The 8783-nt window shown below is 51.4% G+C and overlaps 1 pseudogene; it reads right to left on the reverse strand.

Annotated features, from left to right (window-relative positions):
- Positions 1 to 5125: 5125 nt before the first annotated feature.
- On the reverse strand, positions 5126 to 7971 carry LOC103876059 (annotated as a pseudogene).
- Between the last annotated feature and the right edge of the window lie 812 nt (positions 7972 to 8783).

An 8783-nucleotide genomic window follows, 5' to 3' on the forward strand; every position in this document is an offset into this window, starting at 1 on the left:
CATGGTGAAACCCCATCTCTACTAACAATATAAAAATTACCCTGGTGTGGTGGCGTATGCCTATAATCCCAGCTACTTGGGAGGTTGAGGCAGGAGAATCACTTGAACCCGGGAGGTGGCGTTTGCAGTGAGCCAAGATCGCCCTACTGCACTCTAGCCTAGGTGACAAAGCTAGAGTCCATCTCATACATACATACATACATACATAAAAGATACCATGGAACAACATACAACAAAGTTCAAAACAAGCAAATAATTGCCGGGCACAGTGGCTCATGCCTGTAATCCCAGCACTTTGGGAAGCCGAGGTGGGTGGATCACGAGGTCAGGAGTTTGAGACCAGCCTGGCCAACACTGTAGAACCCTGTCTCTACTAAAAATACAAAAAAAAAAAAAATATTAGCCGGGCATGGTGGTGCACACCTGTAATCCCAGCTACTTGGGAGGCTTAGGTGGGAGGATTGCTTGAACCCAGGAGGCAGAGGTTGCAGTGAGCCGAGATCGTGCCACTGAACACTCCAACTTGGGCGAGAGACTGAGACTCTGCCTAAAAAAAAAAAAAAAAAAAAAAAAAGCATTGTTTAGGATAAAAATGTGGTAAAAATAAAAATGAAACAAGGGAATAATGGTATTATTTTACAGACAAGAGAAATGAGGTTGTTATTTACTCAAGCTTCAAAAGACTTTCAGGGTCACAAAATAAAGGAAGTAATAAAACAAAATTCAGACTCATGGGTACTTCTGGCAGGGGTGGGGCTAGAGGGGTAGGGCCAGCTGGGATCAGCCTGGTGCACAGGCATGTGGGAGTCCTGGAAATGTTCTGTTTTGTTACCTGAGTGGCGGTGTACATTTTTCCTGTGGTTTTGTAAATACTTTTACTATGCTTTCACATGTTTCTGTATGTATGCTGTATTTCACCAATGTCCCATTTTTATTAAAATAATCAAGAAATCCCTGCCAGGCCCCAGGCAGGCTCGTGGGCTGGGCTCACTGGAGGTTCGTTATGCATGGGGACCACTCTCCCAGATCTGCCCAGGGGTCTCCACACAGCCTTGACTCAGAGAGGGCCCCTCCCTGGCCTCCCCTAGGAGGACAGAAGCTGCCCCCAGGTCACTGCGTGGCATGTGTATACGCCCAACATTCTGGAACAAGTTCCAGTAGGGGGATGTACACGGGGTCACCTCTGTCCCTTCCTGTCACACTAGTAGGCTTCACCAAACAGCAGGAGCACAGATTTGGGAGTGGCCTGGGCCTACAGGGGTCCTGGGGTCAGCTCGTTTGGGCCCCTCACGGCTGGGGCTTCAGTCTGGGAGCCACCTTTTCTGAAGGACAGACCCCTGCTGGCTGTGGTTCCTACTCAATTTCTAGACCAAACCTCTGTTGCCCCGTGGAGACAGACAGGGAAGATGGGCCTGGGGGCCGAGGGGCCAGCTGGTCATGGGTAGAGGATGACCCAAAAATGAAAAAAATAACTTCCCTGGGCCTCTTGCTTATGCAAGACCAGGCCCAGCACTTAGGGGTTCAGGTCAAATCCACTGATCTAGTGCCAAAGGGGTCCTAGCCCACGGGGCAGAAGGCAAGGTCACCATCCTCAGGGACGCTGTTCTGACAAGGATGAAGGTTTAGCCCTCAGAGGCTGCTCCCCACCCAGGGCTTCAAGTGCTGCCACCCCTGCTACAAATCCCCTTTCATGTTATGCCCCCACCTGACAACAGGGTGGGGGACCCAACTCTCTTGAGTCCTGTACCAAAGGAACGCGGAGGCACTGAGAACCTAAGGGAGCTGCCCACGGCCACACAGCCAGTGACAGGCCATGAGGTGGAGGCTTCCCCTGAGGGTGGAGAGAGGCCCTTCCCCAGGCCTCAGCCCTCCTAGTGGGGAGGGTGGGTACCTAGGAGGTGGCACTGAAAGGAGGGGGACTCAGGGATGATACAAGCAAGCCAGCTCCTGCCCCCCCACAAAACCTCATCAAGCGCAGTCTCCCTCACCCAACAGGGGAGGAACTGACTTCAGTCCAGGAAACACCCCAACTGCAGAGCCAGGCAAGGGGGAGGGACCCCAAATCCCACAGCCTGGAGAAACCTAAGGGGGAGGCCTGGGAGGACCGCAGAGCGCACAAGCTCCTAGCTCCAGCAAAAGGAAGCATGGTAGACACTCAGAGACTGCAGAGCTCCTGGTTTGCCCCTAACCTGAAGCCCAAGGAGGGGCTCCCTGGGTAGACAGGGAGGCTGCCGGGCCAACCTGGGCGTATGGGTTTGCCACACAGAGAGGACAAGCCAGTCAGGCCCCTTGAAAGTTCCAAAGAAGATTATACTGTCACTCCAAAATTCCCCTGCTGAGAATTTACCCAAAGAAGGAGAAAAAATAGCACAAAGGAGGTCACCAGAGGGTTGTTTACAAAGAGAGAGACACTGGAAGATTTAAGGGGCCAGCGAGAGCTGTGTCGTGACACGCTGTCCTTGCCAGACTGTCTGCAGCCTTTAGACACAGCAAGGCTGAGGCCTGCAGCAACAGACGGTGAGGCGGGCTTAGTGCGGCTGTTTTCTCTGGAACAGAATATATTATACAATTGTGGAGAGATCCATTAAGACCATACTAAAGCTCCAGGGCAGGAGGCTCTGGACAGACGAAAACAGCTAATGTGTCCATCTGAGACTCAGTGTGCTCATCTGTGAAAGGGGCCAATTCTACCTCTCCAACTTCAGGGGGTATGAGGCTGAGATGTGGTAATGTAGGCAAAGGCCATGTCTCGTGGGCTTGCTCAGAGCAGTACTCACGAAATAGCAGCTAGGGACTGGGTGCCACAGCTCACACCTGTAATCCTAGCACTTTGGGAGGCCAAGGCAGGCAGATCACAAGGTCAGGAGTTCGAGACCATCCTGACCAATATGGTGAAACCTCGTCTCTACTAAAAATACAAAAATTAGCCGGGTGTGTGCCACATCCCTGTAATCCCAGCTACTCGGGAGGCTGAGGCAGGAGAACTGCTTGAACCCAGGGGGTGGAGGCTGCAGTGAGCCAAGATAGCACCACTGCACTCCAGCCTGGGCGACAGAGTGAGACTCTGTCTCAAAAAAAAAAGAAAGAAAGAAATAGCAGCTAGGGGCCAAGTGCAGCGGCTCACACCTCTAATCCCAGTATTTTGGGAGGCCAAGGCAGGCGGATCACCTGAGGTCAGGAGTTGGAGACCAGCCCGGCCAACATGGTAAAACCCCATCTCTAGTAAAAATACAAAAACTAGCCAGGCATGGTGGTACAAGCCTGTAGTCCAGCTACTCAGGGGGCTGAGGCTGAAGAATCGCTTGAACCCGGGAAGTAGAGGTTGCAGTGAGCCAAGATCACGCCTCTGCACTCCAGCCTGGGTGACAAAGCAAGACTCTTGTCATACACACAAAAAAATAGCAGCTAGTCAGGGCGCGGTGGCTGACACCTGTAATCCCAGCACTCTGGGAGGCCGAGGCAGATAGATCACTTGAGGTCAGGAGTTTGAGACCAGCCTGGCCAACATGACAAAACCTCATCTCTGCTAAAAATACAAAAATTAGATGGGTGTGGTGGCACATTCCTGTAATCTCAGCTACTCAGGAGGCTGAGACAGGAGAATCACTTGAATCTGGGAGGCAGAGGTTGCAGTGAGCCAAGATTGTGCCACTGCACTCCAGCCAGGGCGACAGAGCGAGACTGTCTTAGGAAAAAAAAAAAAAGGCCAGGTGCAGTGGCTCACGCCTGTAATCCCAGCACTTTGGGAGGCCAAGGCAGGCAGATCACCTGAGGTCAGGAGTTCAAGACCAGCCTGACCAACATGGAGAAACCCCATCTCAACTAAAAATACAAAATCAGCCAGGCGTGGTGGCACATGCCTGTAATCATGTGCCAGAGAGAGAGTGAAACTCCGTCTCAAAAAAAAAAAAAAAAAGAAAGAAAGAAAGAAAGAAAGAAAAAAGAATAGTAGCTAAAGCAAATAAAAGCAAGGGAGTACTGATCAAATCTGAGGTTGGAAAAACAATAAAAACCAAACGAAAGCACTTAATGACAGTGGTGCTGATGAGGGGCATGCAAACAGACACTCACACCTGTTACTTGTTGGAGGGTAACCCAACAGCACCCATGAGACATGTCAATGCACACACTCTGAGACCCAGGAATTTCACTGCAAGGAACTTGACTTCTGCATATCCCTGGAATATTATGGCAAAATATGTTCATGACAGCACAGACTGAAATAATTATGTACAAGACTGGAAAATAAGTGTTCACCAGTAGCAGAAGGGTTGCAGAAATTGTTCCTTCTGCAGAATGGATTCTGCAGTACGACGATTAAGGGGTGCACTGACACTGCACAGAATGTCCCTATGCACAGCACGGCCTCTTATTTATTTTTTTCACATGGAGTCTCACTCTGTCGTCCCAGCTGAAGTGGCACGATTTCGGTTCACTGCAACCTCCACCTCCTGGGTTCAAACAATTCTCCTGCCCCACCCTCCCAAGTAGCTGAAAATACAGGCCCCCACCACCACGCCTGGCTAATGTTTGTATTTTTAGTAGAGACGGGGTTTCACCGTGTTAGCCAGGATGGTCTCGATCTCCTGACCTCAGGTGACCCACCTGCCTTGGCCTCCCAAAGTGCTGGGATTACAGGCATGAGCCACCGTGCCTGGCAGAATATTTTTTATAATATATATAGTTAAGAAAAAGCACAAAACTATTTTTACAAAAGTAGAACCAGAAACTTATTTTGGGGAGAGACAATAAATTCAGTGGATTGGAAAGTATATGTATTTCTAATTTTATGCCTTTCATGGTTTAAATTTTTTTTTTTTTTTTGGGGGGGAAGGTGTCACTGTTACCCAGGCTGGAGTACAGTGGTGCAAACACAGCTCATTGCAACCTCCACCTTCTGGGCTCAAGTGATCCTCCCACCTCAGCCTCCTAAGTAGCTCCCGTGTGCATTGAAGCTAGGACCATAGGGATGTATCACCATGCCCAGCTAATTTAAAAATTTTTTTGTAGACATGGGGTCTCACTATGTTGCCCAGGGTGGCCCTGAACTCCTGAGCTCAAGTGATCTGCCCATCTCGGCCTCCCAAAGTGCTGGAATTACAGATGTGAGCCACTGCACCTGGCCTGAATTTTTTAAACCATGTGTAATTTTATGTAACACATATATATTACAAGTACACACCATATTTCACATAAATTAAGATGTGTTCACTGGGGTTATCCAGATGGCAGGCTTACAGGCCATTTTTTTTTTTAATTGTCAAAAAACATAGATAACATAAAATGTGCGACCATCTGCACCATGTCCAGAACTTGTTAAACATTCTAAGCAGAAATTCTGTCCCTATTAGAAACTAAGTCATTCCTTCCCCTCAGCTCCTGGCAGCCTCTAATCTACTTTCTGTCTTTATGAATCTGACTGTGCCAGGCACACCTCAGATTCATGGAGTCATACAGCATTTGTCCTTTTGTGATTGGCTTCTACTACTTAGAATAACGTTCTCAAAGTTCCTCCACGTTGTAGCATGTGTCACTTGCCTCTACAAGGCTGAGTAATATTCCATTGTACCGAAAGACGCACCTTGGTTTGTTTCTCCACTCATCTAAGGACACGTGGGTTGTTTCCACTTTTGCTACTGTGGACAGTGCTGCGTGGACATGGATGTGCAATCTTTTGGTGTTCCGGCTCTCACTTCTTCGGGTATACACCCGGAGGTGGAACGCTGGATCCTAAGGTAGTACTGTTTGAATTTCTGAATCGCCAGACTGTTCTCCACAGTGGTTGCAACACCTTAAATTCCCACCAGCAGTGCATGGTGGCACTGTTATTTTAAAATTCATGTTTTCTTTTCATGGCTGCTGTGGAGGCTGCACTGTGGGCTTCTTGGTTTGTTCCTGACCTTGCTGGTGCCGAGTGCTGTGCTGCCAATGACCTTCCACAGCAATCTGGGAAAACCCCACACCCTAGACCAGGCTGGTGGTGGACCAGGTGCGGCAGGGGCAGGGGTGCTGAGGTTGCCCAGGCCTGGAGGCGTCTGGACGGCAGACCTGCACCGCACCCCAAGAGGGGAGGTGACAACTGAGGCCACTCCTGCTGCCCTGGGGCAGAGAGGCTCCTGCAGAAAGTGGAAAACCTTAGTAAGGCACTTACCTCAATGGCCCCTCCCAACACAGGGCTTCCTGGTGACCTGGCCACAGCCGTGCCTGGAGGACGAGGTGAGGTGCATGTGGAGTCTGGACTCACTGCCTGTCATCAGCAGGGAATGCAGGCCTGAGCACAACCCCAGAGAGCTGCTCACAGGGCCAGCTCACCTGAGCTCTGGGAAGCAGCTCTGCACAGGCCCTGGCCTGCCACAGGTAAGCCAGTGTAGGACTGGGAACGCAGGAAGCCACAGGTGAGGCCTTCGGAGGCCGGTTCTTCCCACCCACGGGCAGCTGCAGAGTGTATCTCCTAAGGGCCCTCTGGGGTCAGGCCTGCAGCTGCTGGGAACTTCGAGCTCCCCTCTCCCAGGTTTCTCAATACTTGTTCAGGGAACACCTGCATAGAATAGGAAGTCACGGTGGGAAGTGAAAGCTGCAGACCGCTGGGCCTGGGCCAGGCCTCTGGATTCCAATAAAAGTTTGGTGCTGGGCCTGGGAACCTGCATCAGAGACGCATGCTCTAGTTTGCGGATTGCAGATTTGGGCAAAAGCTGGCCTCATTTCTAGGAATTCAGAGGCAGGAATGTGGCCCCCAAGCTGTGGCTGCAGGGAGAGCTCCTGCCATCAGCCATGAGTAGGGTACACACCTATCAGGTTCCTGGAGCCCAGCAGGGGTTGAAAAGTGAAAAATGAAAGGTCTCACTGAAGGGCAAGGCTCACCCCGACTCTGGAGCCTGCCTCCCTGCTTGGCTGAGGGTCCTTCAGGGACAAGAGGGCTCCAGGAGGACAGAACCACCCCCAGCTCCCCAGAGAGGCCTGGCCAGCTGGCATTCCCCCTGTGAGGATGTCGCAAAGGGTGACACGCTGAACGCCACACGGGCTCATTTAGTCCTCACCCTAGGAGGCAGGGGAGGCAGCAGGGGCTGCATAGCTAACTGCCCCAGCAGCCCATGGGTTCTGAGGGTGCTTTTCAGACCCAGGTGGTCTCTGAACAATCTGGAAGGTAGAGAAATGACTCAGTTAAAACACCCCCATACTGGCATGTGGGACTCCAGAACCCAGAAAGAACTTGTGGTGACTGGGAATTTGGGGGCTGTCCTTGGTCAGGGGCCTGGTCTCCTGGCAGGTGGCTCGGCAGGAGAGGCACAGGGCTGAGCAGCCTGGTTCTGTCCCTGCCTCCTGGAGCTCCCTGCCCTTGAGGTTTTGGGTTAGAGTGACGGTCGCAGTGCCAAGAGACAGCTTCAGCCCCCTCCGAGCACCACTCTTTGATGCAGACCGAGTGTTTTCTCAATCCCGTGTGAGGTGGTTTCAGCTTCAGCCACCTCTTCCAACCTGGCTGTCACCTTGCGGCTGGAGCTGCAGGGAGAGGATCCGTCCTGGGAGGTGCTGGGCCGGAAGAGCCAAGATAGCACAGGGGCTCTCAGCAGAGCTGAGGGGCATGTCAAGGGGACGGTGGGAGGGTGCCAGCTGAGGGTGATGCATGGGGCCTGGGCTCTGGGACCCTGATCCAGTGGATGTGAGTGTGGTGGCGAGCTTGCCATGCAGAGATGAGACTGCGTGGTGGGGCTGGGCTTCCCCCTAGAGTCAGGGGAAAGGCAAAGAGGCTTCGCCTCTCCTCTCTCATCACAGTAATGACAGGTCCTGGAGCTGAGGAAGCCCATGAGGTCAGGCTGCATCCGGGAGAGCATGTCTAGGCCAAGGGGCAGGCAGCTTCTTCTCCTGGCCGCACACTCACCTGGTGTGACCCCACTATCTGTGGGGCTTTTTTTTTTTTTTAAACACTGTCTCTGTCGCCCAGGTTGGAGTGCAGTGCAGATCCTGGCTCACTGCAACCTCCACCTCCTGGGTTTAAGCGATTCTCCTGCCTCAGTCTCCTGAGTATTGAGTAGCTGGGATCATAGGTGTGTACCACCACGGCCAGCTAATTTTTGTATTTTTAATAGAGAAGGGGTTTCACCATGTTGGCCAGGCTGGTCTCAAACTCCTGGTCTCAAGTGATCCACCTGCCTCGGCCTCCCAAAGTGATGGGATTACAGGTAAGCACACTCCGCCTTATATGTCTCTTCAGAGGTGGCTCAGATCAAGTGATGTTGTGCAGGCTTTGGGTTTTAGACCGACTCACAGAAACTTTTTGCCCATTTTAAATTGCAGTTATCAGATGTTCTGAGCTCATTAACTACTGTACACTTACAGTTTTTACATTTTAGGATACGACTTTCTATTGACATCTAATTTATATTTTGCAGCACCTTGGACTAAGTTTTGAATTTGGGATTAGCTGTGACACCCACCCCCCACCTCCGATTAATTGTATACTCAGAGCCATCGCAACTTAAGACACAAGGGAGAGGGTGTGGGAAGAAACTCCCAGCCCCAGAGCTCAGGGTATGACACTCAAGCTGACCAGTGACAGACTGCTGGAACCAGACCCCAATCTCCCAGCTGCAGCGAAAGAGCCAGGCAGACTCAGCTGAAATCTGGTCAAAGACTCTCAGGCTCCAGGGAAATTTACCTATCCAATATGCAAACAGATGAACCAGCTCAGGGTTCCTGAGCTTTCCAACCCTCCTGGCTCCCAACACTAGGGGAAGAAAGTCTATTTTTGGCAAATAGTTCTGGGGCTGAATCAATGCATTCTGAGT

The sequence above is a fragment of the Papio anubis genome, chromosome 9 (assembly GCF_008728515.1).
Source record: "Papio anubis isolate 15944 chromosome 9, Panubis1.0, whole genome shotgun sequence".
NCBI classification, from domain to species: domain Eukaryota; kingdom Metazoa; phylum Chordata; class Mammalia; order Primates; family Cercopithecidae; genus Papio; species Papio anubis.